The 15,937-nt window shown below is 40.6% G+C and overlaps 1 protein-coding gene across 1 annotated transcript in view; it reads right to left on the bottom strand.

Moving 5' to 3' along the window:
* mideas (mitotic deacetylase associated SANT domain protein) overlaps positions 1-7,107 on the bottom strand; it is a 55,161-nt gene extending 48,054 nt beyond the window's left edge. Inside the window, exon 1 of the mRNA XM_012969221.3 lies at positions 6,872-7,107. The gene's annotated coding sequence lies outside the window, so the exon portion shown is untranslated. The remainder of the gene's footprint in view (positions 1-6,871) is intronic.
* Between the last annotated feature and the right edge of the window lie 8,830 nt (positions 7,108-15,937).

Here is a 15,937-nt window from a genome sequence, read left to right on the forward strand (position 1 = left end):
AGTCAAAGTCCTGACCTGAATCCTATTGAGATGTTGTGGCATGACCTTAAAAAGGCGGTTCATGCTAGAAAACCCTCAAATAAAGCTGAATTACAACAATTCTGCAAAGATGAGTGGGCCAAAATTCCTCCAGAGCGCTGTAAAAGACTCGTTGCAAGTTATCGCAAACGCTTGATTGCAGTTATTGCTGCTAAGGGTGGCCCAACCAGTTATTAGGTTCAGGGGGCAATTACTTTTTCACACAGGGCCATGTAGGTTTGGATTTTTTTTCTCCCTAAATAATAAAAACCCTCATTTAAAAACTGCATTTTGTGTTTACTTGTGTTATCTTTGACTAATAGTTAAATGTGTTTGATGATCAGAAACATTTTGTGTGACAAACATGCAAAAGAATAAGAAATCAGGAAGGGGGCAAATAGTTTTTCACACCACTGTATCTCCCATAGGCTCCATTGTAATCAATTAATTCACACTTTTAATAATGATTTAGTTTTTCTCTGTAATAATAAAACTATACCTTGTACTTGATCCCACCTAAGATATAATTAATCCTCATTAGAGCCAAAACTATCATATTGGGTTTAATTACTGTTTAAATATTTTTTTAGTAGACCTAATGTAGGAGAATTATGGAAGGAGCCAGAAAACCCCAGGTCCCGAGCATTTCGGATAACGGGTCCCATACCTGCACATACAGTATAATAAAAATGATTTAGAACAATTATATACAGTCAAGGGCTTATTGATCAATTTTCGAGTTTGTGAATTCACTCTCTGTGTTACAGAAAAATGCAAGCAATTTGCAATTAATTTATTGTAGGTAAATTAAACACACACACCCCCCAAAACAAAAAAGCACAAAACATACCAAAAATGGCTGCCTAAGAACACAATTTAAGTGTGAAACTTGTCTGGCACTTAAAGGGTTAATATGCCAGACATTAAACCATTTACAAAAATACTTACAGAACACCTTTTTTCACATGGGAGAACATGTACATTAGCTAGTTGTTGGACTATTTTGCTTTTGTTTTTTGGCAGCTCACTGTGCATTTCTAGTTCACTGTATGCCACTGAATACTTCAGTGATAATGTTCATGGTTGTTCCTCGCTTGAGTACAAAGTACAGTGGCGCCCTGTCTTTGGGCTGGGCTCTGTGTTCAAGCATTTACTATGCAGAAACAGTCCAACCTTGCGCAATTCCATTACCCTGGAGTCGGCCCCCATCCTGTACCACAGAAACTACACAAGGCAACTCTAATTACACTCTGCCAGGGGGAACAATCCCAGACTGCTATTAAACTGACTCACATATAACAACAGATACTGAATATGGTTTTTCAGGCAGTCACTTACAGAGGAACTCCGGCTTCTGAACCCCACACAACACAGAAACCCTTAATATACCCATCACTGTAATCTATTTCTTCAAGAAGTATGAATAAATACCAGTTTTATTTGTTTAATCCAGCTGCAAAACAGTTGTTCTTTTTCTGTATCATTTTAAATCCTGGCAGGGGTGGAGGGACTTATGTTTTTGTAAAAACTTGGAACAACTTCTCCACAGCTTACAGACAGCATGCAGGCACTACATAACCCACAATGCATTGCACTGTGATGTTCCTTTCCTTATCTGAAGTTGTGTGCAGGGCATTGTGGGATTTGGAGGATGCAGGCCGAGGACAGTCGATTACTGTTACATTTTTTTTGAAGGTAGTTAGGTAATTGTTCGAAACCATATTATTACATTAAAGGAACAGTAACACCAAAAAATGAAAGTGTATGTGTGTATAGTGCAATGAAAGTAACTAAAATATAATGTGCTGCTGCCCTGCACTGGTAAAAGTTGTGTGTTTACATCAGAAAGTCTACTATAATTTATATAAATAAGCTGCTATGTAGCCATGGAGGCAGCCATTCAAAGGAGAAAAGGCACAGGCACATAGCAGATAACAGATAAAACACTATTGTATTCCACAGAACTTATCTGTTATCTGCTATGTAACCTGTGCCTTTTCTCCTTTTTTCCAGCTTGAATGGCTTCCCCCGTGGCTACACAGCAGCTTATTATATAAACTATAGTAGTGTTACTGTAGCAAACACACCAGTTTTACCAGTGCAGGGCAACAGTGCATTATATTTTTATTACTTTAAAGCTCTTTCATTTTTTGGTGTTACTGTTCCTTTAAAAATCATGAAAAGCCTGCATATTATTGCAATGATGTATATTACAAAGTTGCTTGAAATTATGTTCAGGTCCCTGTTTTATTTTACCAAGTACAGGTGTCTACCTGAAACATCCAAGAAATGTCACTCACAGCAGCAAGAACAAATTAATATATTAACTTTACTGCAAAATAATATTTCTGAGGTTGTGTGCTAAAGCTTTATTTGAAGCACCTCTCCTCTAAGGGTAACAGCAAAAGGGCCAACATGGTCACCCAAATTACCATACAGAGATATAAGATCATCCATTAGGGGGAAATGCCCAGGGTTGCCAATGAAAAGCACCTCGCTAATAGTACAATTGAGAGCTTATAGCTCTGAAACAATCTACACCATTCACCAAGTACTGATAATAGTAAGAAGACATTATTAACAGTACCCATGTAGCCTAAAGCATACCACATACATTAGATGCAATTCTGGTTATCCAAAATTGGATGTTGTTCTTTTAGGCCAAACGTAAAAATACTCCACTTGTGCTAATCTGGGGCCATTTGATCAGATCACTGTAAAGAAGTGTAATGATGTTCTTTTCTAGGTAGATAGATGATGCATACTATTGTGAATTATCATGTAAGCTGGTTTTCTGTTTTAGCCCATGAAATGTGGTCCAATTAAACAAGTTATTCAGGAATTACCATGTTTTATGTAACAGTTGGTATGTGTGTGGCAAGCATTTAAGGAAGAGAACTTGAATCTCCATGCTATTGTTTCCAATAATGTTTTGTAGTATGTAATAATCAGTAAGGAATATGCAGGCATAATTAGGAATGAATGTTTGGGAAAGCAATTAGATCTGTGATAATCCGCCATCTACATCTAAACCCTATGGCACAAAACAGGCGCTTTAATCCAAAAGGAAAACAGCGGCAGCTAAAGCATCATGACTGACACAGATGGAGGAGTGACAGATGGAACGTCTGCCATCATCACTTTGTATGTGTCAGCCAGGATGCTTTACATTTAACAGCATTAGAACAGTGATAGGTGGACAGGAGTGTTTGGCCAACGGTTTCTGCCAATTAGCTGCAACTTAAATTGCTCCATTTGCTACTACCAAGCAAGGACTTGCAATTTGTGGATCCTGGCAAATGCCAGCAGGGCAGCTGTACGTTGCCATAGACCAGTGGTTCTCAAACTTCCTAATGCCGCAACCCTTTAATACAGTTCCTCATGTTGTGGTGACCCCCAACCATAAAATTATTCCTAAGACTATCGAAATATGTGTTTTCCCGTTGGTCTTAGGCAACCCCAAAGGGGTCGCGACCAACAGGTTGAGAAGCGCTGCCATAGTCACAATTTATTGGGCTGGTGGGGGGCTATTTGGGCTTCTGTGCACTTGAAATGCCAGGCCCTATTTTGCATCCCAGCCCGGACCTGGCTATTATCTGACAATAAACAACCAGTAAGACCATTCACTCCTCATGGATGGCAATTCTATGCAGTGTCTGACCTACCAGGATACCAGGAAAACTCCTGGTGGGCCCAGGTGTCAGTGGACCCTCCTGCTCCTGACCATTTGGTCTGTTATGGTCATGGTTATTCTCTATTTATGAATGGGAACAAAGTGGAGAAATAGATGGAAGAATAGATGCTGGAATGTAAATAAAAGGGACTAGGAGAATAAAGAGGATGGGCGAGGAAAGAAGGAAAAATAGTTTGGAGAGTGGGCCTAGGGTCTAAGGTTTTCTGGTGGGTCTCTGGGGTCCCAATCCGAGGGATAATGGCAGCTGCTACCTTAAACCGCCTGTATCTTCTCTTTGTAATTGCTCATTGCATTGTTTGCTTGCCTTTCCCACCACAACATATCATACTGCCACTTTATAAATAAACTATCATTATTCTTACATTAAATGATCTGAATTATGCAAATAATGTAAGACAGTTATGTACAATGAGTACATAAATGTAATTGCTATCAGTTTGATTTACATCTTGTGAGCTTATAGCACTATTTATGTGCCTATGAATATAATATAGAGTGGCTTATGTTACAAACACAAAACAAGAATGGTTGCATGGTAACATAAAAATATACTTTATAATGTATATTATTCAGCACTACTCAGCATGTTTGAACTTAATATGATGACTTGTATATGAGTTGTCAAAGAGATTTTAAGTAAAAAATAAACGTCCACTGGCCTCTAAATATGTCATATTTTAATATTATACTTTAATGTGGAACCAACGGCATACTGAGCAGCAGTTTACAAATAATATTCTGTTATAACAGTGACTGTCCATGTTGAGTTTGCAATTTAATTTTCGCTCTTGCTTTCTTCAGGAGCCAGTTAAGTCTATGAATAAGTTTTGGGAGAAACAAAAAAGCAGAGCACCTTTTAGAAAACTTACATATACATAGAAAGTAGATATAAACTCCATGCAGATAGTTCCCTGGTTGTAAGGAAACTTCACTGCAACAAGGCTGCCATGCCACTCACTGTGCCATTGTGCTACTACTTTATACAGTATTAATATCATGTACAAGGTGTAACTAACTGAATACAATAGATATCTTTGCCAAGGGTACTAGGGTTGATCTGCAGCAGAACCAGGCCCAGGACACCCACCAACTTCAATCACTATCCTCCAGGCCAGGCTCATTTATAAATACGGTCACTGCAGTTCACAAACTGTATTTATCTTAAGTTTAATGCACATACATCACAAATACATGATGAAGTTGTTTAGTGGAATGTGGTGTGGTGTTTTACCTTTGCACTAGTACACAGAAAACTCTTGCAAATCATTGGGTTGGTGAAACGTATCACCAAAAATATCACCCTTGTATCACAATTCTGTTGTGTAAATGTTAATGGCTAATGATGAGCAAATTGTTTCACCAGGCATGGATTTGCAGTGAAATTTTGTATTTCGCCATCAGCGAATTTTTTTGCCAAGACAGAAATGTCACAGAGAAAAAAATGTTGCCAAGTCAAAAATGTCACTGAGACAAAAAAGTCTCTGCAAAAATAAAAACCCATTGACTTTAATGCATTTGGAGTAAGAAAAAAAAGTTGTGCATAAAAAATGTTGCCGTGTTAAAAAGTATATTTTTCAGCAGATTCCCTAATTTTTGGGCGAAACCGGACAGATTCGCTCATCACCATAAAAGGCTCTTTGCCCCACTGTCTTGAGGTCCCTAAATGTACTGCAAATTTATTTTTTAAACCTTTTACATTCTACTAGAGATATTTTTTTCCCAGTCAGCTTCTGTATTTATAGAGTAATTATGCTAGTTACAGGAATGTCCCTGACCAATACAGTCCTTTCGTAGCACAATTTATGTTGTTGCTCAAAGAATATCTTCAGAGCTGAGGGTCAGATGATAACACTGAAGTAGAAAAGGGGCCCTCCTTCCAAACACTTTTAAAGGAGACATATTGGATAAATGGGGAGCAACGCTAATTTTGTAGGCAATTATGAATAATATCCGGTGCTGGTTTCACTTTGTGCTAAAAATAAATTCTCTCTGTAAAAATGGCCCCTTTATTGGAGCTCCCTATAGATCCTCTCACTTCTCCCTCCAGTGTGAAATGGAGAGTGGGCGTGTCCTAACGGTCCCTGCCAGAAGCACAGTAGGAGGGGGAGAGCCAATCACAGCCCTGCACTCACACAAGCACAGAGAGGCTTCAGTTCCCTATCAGGTCAGCCTAGCTGCTGATTGGTTCCTATCCTACAGTGCAGGGTACGGAGGGCCGCCGGCTCCCCAGCTCATCCAGAGAATTCAGCCAGCAGGAAGTGGAACAGATGGGCGGGGCTAGTGGGGGTTTTGTGGAATTTCTCAATAAATCAGTCAGAAACACAACTTTTTAAGCACAATCCTTCTATATCTAGAGGAGTATAATTCCCTGGTACATTCATCATTTTTATAGGATATGTCTCCTTTAAACTACAACTTCTAGCATTCTTTGAGAATTGTCAGCAATTCCACAAAGAATTTCTCACCTTCAAAATACTAATAGCGCTCTGAATGCCAAGAAACTCTGCAGGAGCTGGTTGTTTATACTGGTCGAATTTGCATTTCCACTGCACAAGTGACTGATAAGCGAACTACAGAAATGCATTCCCTCCCTTTCTTTATAAAGAGAATCCTTAAGAAGAGTCAATGAGCAATTTTATATTTCCTGCACAGAATGACCTATTTGTCAATTATTAATAAAACCAACTCCATCAGTGAAACTAAGCCTGGCTCCGTTCTTTAATCATTTCAAGAGATTTAAGACAAAAAAAAGTATTGCTACAGAACAGGTAACATATCAATATATTCTTGCTGACATACTGATTCTCAGTCTGTGACCCTGTTCATAACTTACACAACTGAATGGCTGCAGGCTGGGCAACACTTATATAATGGGATAATGTCCCAATTCTGTCCTACTCTCTCCAATACCTACTACACCCCCTACTACCTGCTTTGAAGGGGCCCCATTAGGTATAGGATGCTGGGTAAGCCCCTCTTTAATGACTGTGCTGTGTTCACTTTACAACATATATTAGTTAACATGTTTCTATATATATATACTGTATATATATATATATATATATATAGCAGTGTACAAACTGCTTAAAGTCCCTGTGAAAATTCAACATTTCCAAAATAAAAAACCCTTGGAAGGTTGGAAGTAGAAGGATCACAGACCTGAGTTGCTGCACTTTGCTCAGTTGAACCTGGAGAGATCAGCTGCTCCTGTCAGTTGCAAACACCCCAAGCAAGAGCCAAAATAGACACTCAGATCAGGATACTTCATGAAAACCATAGATCCAGAAGAGAAGCTGCCTCTGAAACAGCAACAAAGCATTTTCTTTTCCACATGGAGCCTGACCCGTGTTTTTGTCAGCTCTCCACAAGCCAGCTACTCTATGCCACAGTCCATAAATGAGTTGTTTGTGTGCCTGTGTGTGTATATGCTAACTCCATAAAGGCGTCACTTCCTTGTATTCTGAGCCTTACTCCCTCCCTCCTCCAGTGGCGAAATAAAAAGTACAGGAATTCTTTCAATGCCAAAAGTCACTGCCCTGATGTCTGTAGCTGTTAAAGGGGAAATATATTCGCCAGTTGTTTTTCCATAAATAGAACAGTAAACTAGGACAACATAATATACCAACAAGTAATGACAATACTTCTCTCTATATTTGTTCTTATGCATATTGGTAGGAGCTGCCAAATTCCCTACATTCATCCAGGTACTCTTATCCTCAGTAAGAAAAAGATTTATGATTGAGTAACTCAATCTTTCAAACAATTAGAGGAGAAAAATTTATCTCATGGTTTATCACATAAAAACTCAATTGAAGTACATAACAAAAATTTGCTAAAAAACTACTTTTCAAAATATTAATGTACATAAAAAGTTACCTATAGATCATGTTGATAATTTTTCACTAGTTCTGCTTTTTTAAGTAATTGTTACTTGAAGTTCCTAAACCTGACTGTTTTGCCAACATGACTGTCCCTTCTCAGCTTGTCAGTTGTGCACAAATATGGCAGCCCCCTCATAGAGGAACACAGGAATTGGATCTATAATGCAAATAGTTTTGTGGCAAAATTATAAATAGCGGGGTAATGTGTGAGAGATAGCAATGATATGTTTGTTCAGAGCGATCACTCAAACTTTAACCAATAGGTGGAGCTGATTGGCAGTGTCTACTGAACTCATTTGAGTTATGACTTTACAGTGAATTGTGGAATTCGGGGTCTTTTGGGCATTTATCATGGTGCAATGCTGACTTTATAAGGAACGGTGTTTGAACAGTGGCAAGTTTATGCAAGTGAGAAGGGGTTTGACTTCATATTTGTTTGTAGATTGTAAGCTCTTTTGGGCAGGGCCCTCTTCACCTCTTGTATCAGTTATTGATTGCTTTATATGTTACTCTGTATGTCCAATGTATGAAACCCACTTATTGTACAGCGCTGCGGAATATGTTGGCGCTTTATAAATAAATGTTAATAATAATAATAATATGTATGCTTTAGAAGACATGTATATTCTATCTAAAACATGAGCTATGTCCTGGCCTGGTTCATTCTATAAAGACATCAGAAGTCACCATAAAGCCCTATGCTCTGTTAAAAAGCACTCACATTGCAGCTCTGTACTTTTTTATTTTAAAGTAAGATTTTACTGACAGGTTACAGCAGTATGGTATTAAATATGAAAAATGTCAATGAACCTTGAGCTCATAGCAATCTGTGTGTTATATTCCATGGCTGATAATGACATGGGTTAAGTACACTTTGAAGGCAATAGAATAGAGGCACGCACACCAACATTTCAATGGGGAATTCCATCAGCAGAAAAGAAGATGGGAGGTTACTGGGGCATTTATTGCGGCACAGATTTTTCCTGCTAAAGGGCTGTGGGGGCCTTGGGTTGGTACAGAAGCCCAACACATAATGTACAACATTTGTAGCCTACTTCTTTAGTTAAAGGAGACATATAGGATAAACAATAAAACCTTTAAGCAGTTATGAATAATATATGGTTCTGGTTTCAGTCTTTTAGGGGGCACTGCCAGATTATTTAGAGAGAATATGTCTCTGGTCTTTCCAGAGTATGGATAAGTATCATCTGACCTGTACTAGTCATGAGCCTTGTGACATTATATGGACAGAGGACTTCTTAGTGACTTCTAGTAATTACAGTGTCATGAAGGCGAAATGTAGATTTTGGATCATTAAGCTGTTTGCCATGATCTTGCCCTCCTAGTTCCCCTCTTTGTTCCTGAGTTCCAGTGCCCTTCCTAGCCCTGTTCTGGTGAACCTCACCTCTGCCCAGCAAATTACCAGGAGCGGCAAAAAGCCACTCCTAGTAACTTAAAGAGTCAAAGTTTTGATTTTTTAATCGGAATGTGGCATCAACTTGGCTGCCTCAGGCAGCTAGGACCCCTGAGGCGGCATTGCCTCAGCATGCCTATCAATACTACCACTGGCCTGTATACTTATTTTCCTTTTGCATCTGAAGATGTCTTGTTTTTGCCTTAATTAAAGCTTTGTATTCACTTATAATGGCTGTCCGTCTCGGTTCTGCCATTTTCGTGTATACTCCGGGTTACCCAATATAAAGGCTCCCATCTGCTTGCCTCTCCACAGTGACTCAAAGTTGACTTTTTGCCCCCAAAATGCCATTGTTTTAATACAAGGTAGATTAATATTGTTTTGATCAAGTAATTGGCATTCTAGAGAATTTCTTTATCATACTCATAGCTGTTGCATGTTCAAACAAATCCCGGGTAGTGATTTTCAGGAACAAGCATAACTATGTAACATGCATCTTGCACGGAAAAGTAAAACTCAGAGGAAGTTTTCTCCTGGCTCCTTTCCCGGAATGTTTGTATCTGTAAGAGCCTTGTATTATAAACTGCACAAGAGACTCCACCACCCACGAGCACAGCTTTTGAGGAGCTACTCCAAGATTCTACATACTTTCCCCTGTGTTATCACAGCAACTGTTTGATTTATCAAATAAGTGGGCTGGTGGCACTAATAAGACACAATGTACAAGCATTCCAACACAGAAAACAAGCAGCCTGTTCCCAGTAGCAATACCATGTCTTAAGTTTCTGGGTCTAACATTTTTGTTTTCATACTGGGGTGGGGGATATCTACAACAAATTTTACTGGTTTCCTTTAGCAGTGTTCATAGAACCATAACAAATATGTTCGCATACATTTCATCCCCCAAAAAGTATACACCTGTTATCCAGAATGCTCTGAGTTTTCTGGATAAGGGGTCTTTCTGTAATTTATATATCCATGGCTTAATTCTAATAAAAAAAAGTATTGGTACCAAAAGACCAAACAATATTAGTACCTAGAGGAAACTCACACAGTCATGGGAAGAACATACAAACTCCTTGCAGATATTGACCAGGCTCAAATCAAACTCCCCAACACTGCAAAGCTACCCACTGCACCACTGTGTTGAAACAGAGCTGTTCTATGGTCAGGGGTGCTGGCAATGACAGTTTCATTTAATGCTGGCAGAGGTATGCTAGTTATAACCTTCAGCAGTTTCTATCCCACACACAGGGCAGGATAGTTAGCAATATGCACTATGTTACTTGGACATACACTATGCAGATCATCTCCAGAAGTCTATCTGTCCCACAAGCAGCATGTTACTGTCAGCATTCATCAATATGTCAGTTGTATCAATAGTGTTTTATTGAATACAGTTGTATGTCTGTGCCTCAAGCAGTAATATGCCTGGTCCTATTTTACATCCCTCCCCCCATGTATGTCTTGGTATGTCTGGTAATTTTGTGCAATGTACTTCCTCTTTGTAATAAGAAGGCAGGGTCGGGCCGCCGGGCCAAGACCCGACCCTTGCGGGAGCTCCCCCAGCCAACCGTTCCTCCCCTGATGCGTTAAACTTATATGTGCTCAGGGGAGGAAGTCGGGTGGGGGACCTTGCAGGGGGTAAGGGAGGCTCAGCGGGGGCTTAGGTGTGGGGGGGTTAGGGGGATGGGGGTAAGGGAGGCTCAGCAGGGGCTCCTGTGTGGGGGGTTTGGGGGATGCGGGCGGTGGGGGCACCTGCAGTCCGACACTGTAAGAAGGCATTACACTTAAATCTAAAAATGAATGCTTGGTCAGTGGGTGGTATGGCACAGTACAAGTCATCCTATACTTTTTGATCCATTTCTACAACTGCATGGCACTGCTTGTTCTATTATACTGGCCCTTTATTCTTTCCAAACAAATAAGTTAAATGTCATCATTAAAAACCTTCTACATTAAAAAGACATAATGACTGTATACAAATTTCTGCTTGTTGTCATCACTGCTTCCACTTCATTTACACTGACCTATATTACTGATTTCACAGCAATGAAACTAGCTTAACCTATTTCCTGTATTTCACTTAAATAGAAAGATGTGTTTGTGATAACTGGATCATTATTACATAACTCTATTGCAAATGTTCTTATTGTAATAAACTGTTAGAGAAGCCAGCAGGTTTCATGACATAACCAGTGTTTCCATGGTGACTAATCATGATGTCACCTACCAAGCAATGTGATTTTTTTTTTCTAATTTAAAGAAACTTTGCAAAAGCCAAATATTATTATTTATTTTTACTCATGCTGGGCTGATTGTAAGGAGTCACCTCCAGGATGCATGTGCCAGCACACAGTCAGTGCCGATGGTAGCACAGGTTGCATATGTCAATGTGGTTTGAAAATGTGGTTATTTAAAGTGCTTATTTCCTGATCATAGGGCCAAATGCTCCATGTAGTAGGTCCTTCTGTGTTAGCAATATTATTACTGTGCTCCTGTTGTAAGGCTATTGGTCTGATTATTCCTGGTGCTGCTTACTCTGACCTCTGCCTGAATTTTGGCCATGAATTTTCCAAATACTTTTGTAACTGGACCATGCCTGTCTAATAAGAAAATACATATGTTTGATGTTTAAAAAGGTACAGTCATGTGTACAAGAGAAGCACACAAGTATCAGATACAGTGTCATTTTAGGAGCAAAAAGCATATGTATTGGGAGTGTTAAATAATTCAGACAGTTAAAAACAATTATATTTACAGAAGGACCAAGGGCAAGATATGCATGTGGTTTGTATTTTAACAAGCTTGAATTCACTAACAATAACATTCACAGAAGATAAACAGCAAATTTAGGAAAACAAGGACAAGATTCTAGTGTAACATGCAGAAAACTGAGATGTAAAATCTGGGAGAAGAGAATAAAAATAAAAATATGGGAAATCTTAAAAAGGGCAAATGCACTATCACTATTTCACTGTATAAACTTTAGGTGTTATTCTTTTGCTAAATATTCCCCTGTGTCTCATACTATGGCCAGACTCTCTGTTAGCATTACTTCTTAGGGATAAACTACACAGGATATTTTGATCAGATTTTTCAGGTCAGATTTTATCAGACCCACAAAATCTTATCCCCATAGGCTGTAATGCAAGTTGGATCAAATAAAGTCAGATTCAGGGCCGAAACTAGGGGTGGGCCTAGGTCGCAACAGTGAGGAGCACTAGGCAGGTAACTCTGTTGCCAACCCCTAGTCCGGGATCTCTTACTCCCACCACTGATTTTCTGGCCGCTCCCCCCTCTGCTTGCCATCTTTGTGCTTTAGTGCTGCGTTGCCCCCTCAATGGCACGCATGTTCACATTCATGCACGCTCAGGGCGAGAAAGCAGCAGTGGGTGCAAGGTAGTTGGCTGAGTCGCCTAGGGCGTCCAGCTGGCTTGGCCCGCTTTTGGTCAGATGGTGTCATTTGTTTCTACTTGTACATTTGACAGTCAATGTATTTCAATGAGAGACACCATCAGACCTTTTCTTATGATTATGCTATTCTTATGCTATCCTTCTACAACACCAAGACCCATAGCATGCGCAGTACACAGTCTTAACTACTGGTGCGTGCACATAAACTACAAGTTTAACGTTGTGTAGGAGCTTGCAACTGGGGTGGGGGACCGCCAGGTGCAGCCCCGGTGGGCCCCAGAGAGTCGGACCCTGGGGTGCCTCCCTCCTGTTTCTATGAAGACGATACATCCTCTACTTGCAGTTTTAGCTTTTCTTAGCTACTATAGTATCCAAAGTTATTTATTCACAAGCGACCGTTACGATTCCTTTTTTTGAGTTACAATAAGATTTGTAAATGCTTATATAAGCAGAACATCAGCCTAAAAGCAGATGGGTAAAGCGGCCCTAGCAGGATGTCTGTTTGCATCAGACTCATGTTCATATTTTTTATTTCCTGCACCCCAAAATAGAGTTGTTAGGATAACTGCCACTGGGAATCACCAGTCCTTTACTTGCCATTCCAGTTTAGTAAACCCAGTAAATTCCAGGCTTTTTGTGCAGCTATAGGCTAACAAAGAATATAATTTACACTACAAACCCAACCAATATTACAAATAAATAGCAACAGGGTACAATTACTACTGCTAAAACTAGGACTTTGGCGCAGATAGAAAACAGTTCAATTAAGAGAAAGTATTCTGATTGTATAAAGATAAAATTATTTTGATTCCTTTCTAAGGTTGCTTCTACAGGGACATTAGTCACATAGAGCCTCATTGCAGCGCTACTAACAGTTTCACATAGTGGGTCTTCACAGCTAAGGAAAAAATGCTAGGAAGTTTAAGAACAGAGAACACTGTTCCTCTGATTGTAACACACATAGAACAAAGGCCAGAAACTCAAAACATAATTTCCTCTTTATAGTGACATGCAAAGATCTCCATATGATGCAATACAAGGGGAATCATATCAGCAAAGCAATGGCTACAAGCAAACATTATATAAGACTGGGGTTAATTAGTAATCACTGCAAATCTCATAATCATACTGTAGAATAGCAGAGTGCAGATAGCTTCTGTTCCTGGAACCTATTAGTACTAGTTATACTCAGTGAACACCTTTAAAGTGGACCTGTCAACCTAAGACATACGCCCAAATCCTTTTTTATAGTGTTAGTCAAGCAAAATAAACTTTATTTACACCATATAAATTATTTAAATTTACATTTTTTCAGTCTTGGAATTCACAATCACACCAAGAATCTTTTTATGCACCAGAATGGGGGTCCAGTGGCTACTCAGTTATATTACTTATACTACTACCTTAGGTAGGCATATCATGGAAAGATCTGCTTGTACGGCAACCTGACCAAAGAAGCAGATCTTACAGAGTATGTCTACCTTTAAACCATTTCCTTGTCTTTCCTTTCTGTGTCACTTGTTCTGCATTTACCCCTCACTGTTTCTGCCTTTGAAACATCTTAATTGTGCACAAAATTATTTTCTCCATTTTCTCACAATTACACAATTCAAATGTTTTACATTTTCCACAGTGATTAAGATTGACTCTTGTATTACTGTATTACAGCGTATAACAATTTCAATACAAAAGAATTTTTGGAAGTTTTGTCAGCCAAGCTGGAGGTGGTTTGCTGTAGACAACATAACATCCTATGTGTTATTACCTTAAAATGACAGGGGTAATGGTTTGTTGCGGCATGGGGTGTGGAATGCTACCATTGCTATGTGTGACAAAGCTTTTTGGTCCAACGTAGTTGATGTCTTAAGGATGATGTTTTGATTTTCTTAGACTATTATTTTTATGCTAATTATTCCTTATTGGATAAGGGGTGCTGCCTTTTTTCCTCCCTTTTTGTATGATCAACACCAAAGGCAGTTGTTCTGTAACAGCTGGAGGGCCATATTCTGATATGTGACACTGAAGATTGAAGAGAGATTATTTCTGCATATGTCCTCACAGCTGCCACAAAGCATTTGTCTTCAGCTTTCAAAAGGACCACTTCATCAAATGGAGGGACATGCTTATTTGTCATTGCCCAGTAGCACATTTTGGTGCTCTAGTTCATGAACAGAAACCAGCTCACCTTTAGTTGTTTACTTCCAAGGTTGAAGGAAGTTGTGGCTGTGTGACTAGGGCATACCTCCCAACATTTGAAAAATGAAAAGAGGGACAAAAAGTTTGGTGCGCGCAGCGCAGCAAATTTTTTGACCACGCCCACTTTTGTGGCCACGCCCCAACTACCACACCCCATCCATTTTTTTTTTTCAAAAAATTCTCCTTTTATATAGTAGAAATGGCGGGATCAGACGCAAATGTGCTATACCCTCATACTGTACTACCTAAGGAAAACAATATAGCAACTCCTACATATAAAATACAAATATAGAGAGAAGGTAGTCAGTTATAAGTGAGTTATAACTATGTACCAGTTTGCCCCCCCATACACAGTACCCCCAATAGAGACAGCCCCCCATACACAGTGCCCCCAATAGAGACAGCCCCCCCATACACTGTGGCCCCAATAGAGACAGCCCCCCCATACACAGTGCCCCCAATAGAGACAGCCCCCCCATACACAGTGCCCCAATAGAGACAGCCCCCCCATACACAGCCCCCCATACACAGTGCCTCCAATAGAGACAGCCCCCCATACACAGTGCCCCCAATAGAGACAGCCCCCCCATACACAGTGCCCCCAATAGAGACAGCCCCCCCCATACACAGTGCCCCCAATAGAGACAGCCCCCCCCATACACAGTGCCCCCAATAGAGACAGCCCCCCCATACACAGTGCCCCCAATAGAGACAGCCCCCCCATACACAGTGCCCCAATAGAGACAGCCCCCCCATACACAGCCCCCCATACACAGTGCCTCCAATAGAGACAGCCCCCCATACACAGTGCCCCCAATAGAGACAGCCCCCCCATACACAGTGCCCCCAATAGAGACAGCCCCCCCCATACACAGTGCCCCCAATAGAGACAGCCCCCCCATACACAGTGCCCCCAATAGAGACAGCCCCCCCCATACACAGTGCCCCCAATAGAGACAGCCCCCCCCATACACAGTGCCCCCAATAGAGACAGCCCCCCCATACACAGTGCCCCCAATAGAGACAGCCCCCCCATACACAGTGCCCCAATAGAGACAGCCCCCCCATACACAGCCCCCCATACACAGTGCCTCCAATAGAGACAGCCCCCCATACACAGTGCCCCCAATAGAGACAGCCCCCCCATACACAGTGCCCCCAATAGAGACAGCCCCCCCCATACACAGTGCCCCCAATAAAGACAGCCCCCCCCATACACAGTGCCCCCAATAGAGACAGCCCCCCCATACACAGTGCCCCCAATAGAGACAGCCCCCCCATACACAGTGCCCCCAATAGAGACAGCCCCCCCCATAC

The sequence above is a fragment of the Xenopus tropicalis genome, chromosome 8, assembly GCF_000004195.4.
Source record: "Xenopus tropicalis strain Nigerian chromosome 8, UCB_Xtro_10.0, whole genome shotgun sequence".
Lineage (NCBI taxonomy): Eukaryota > Metazoa > Chordata > Amphibia > Anura > Pipidae > Xenopus > Xenopus tropicalis.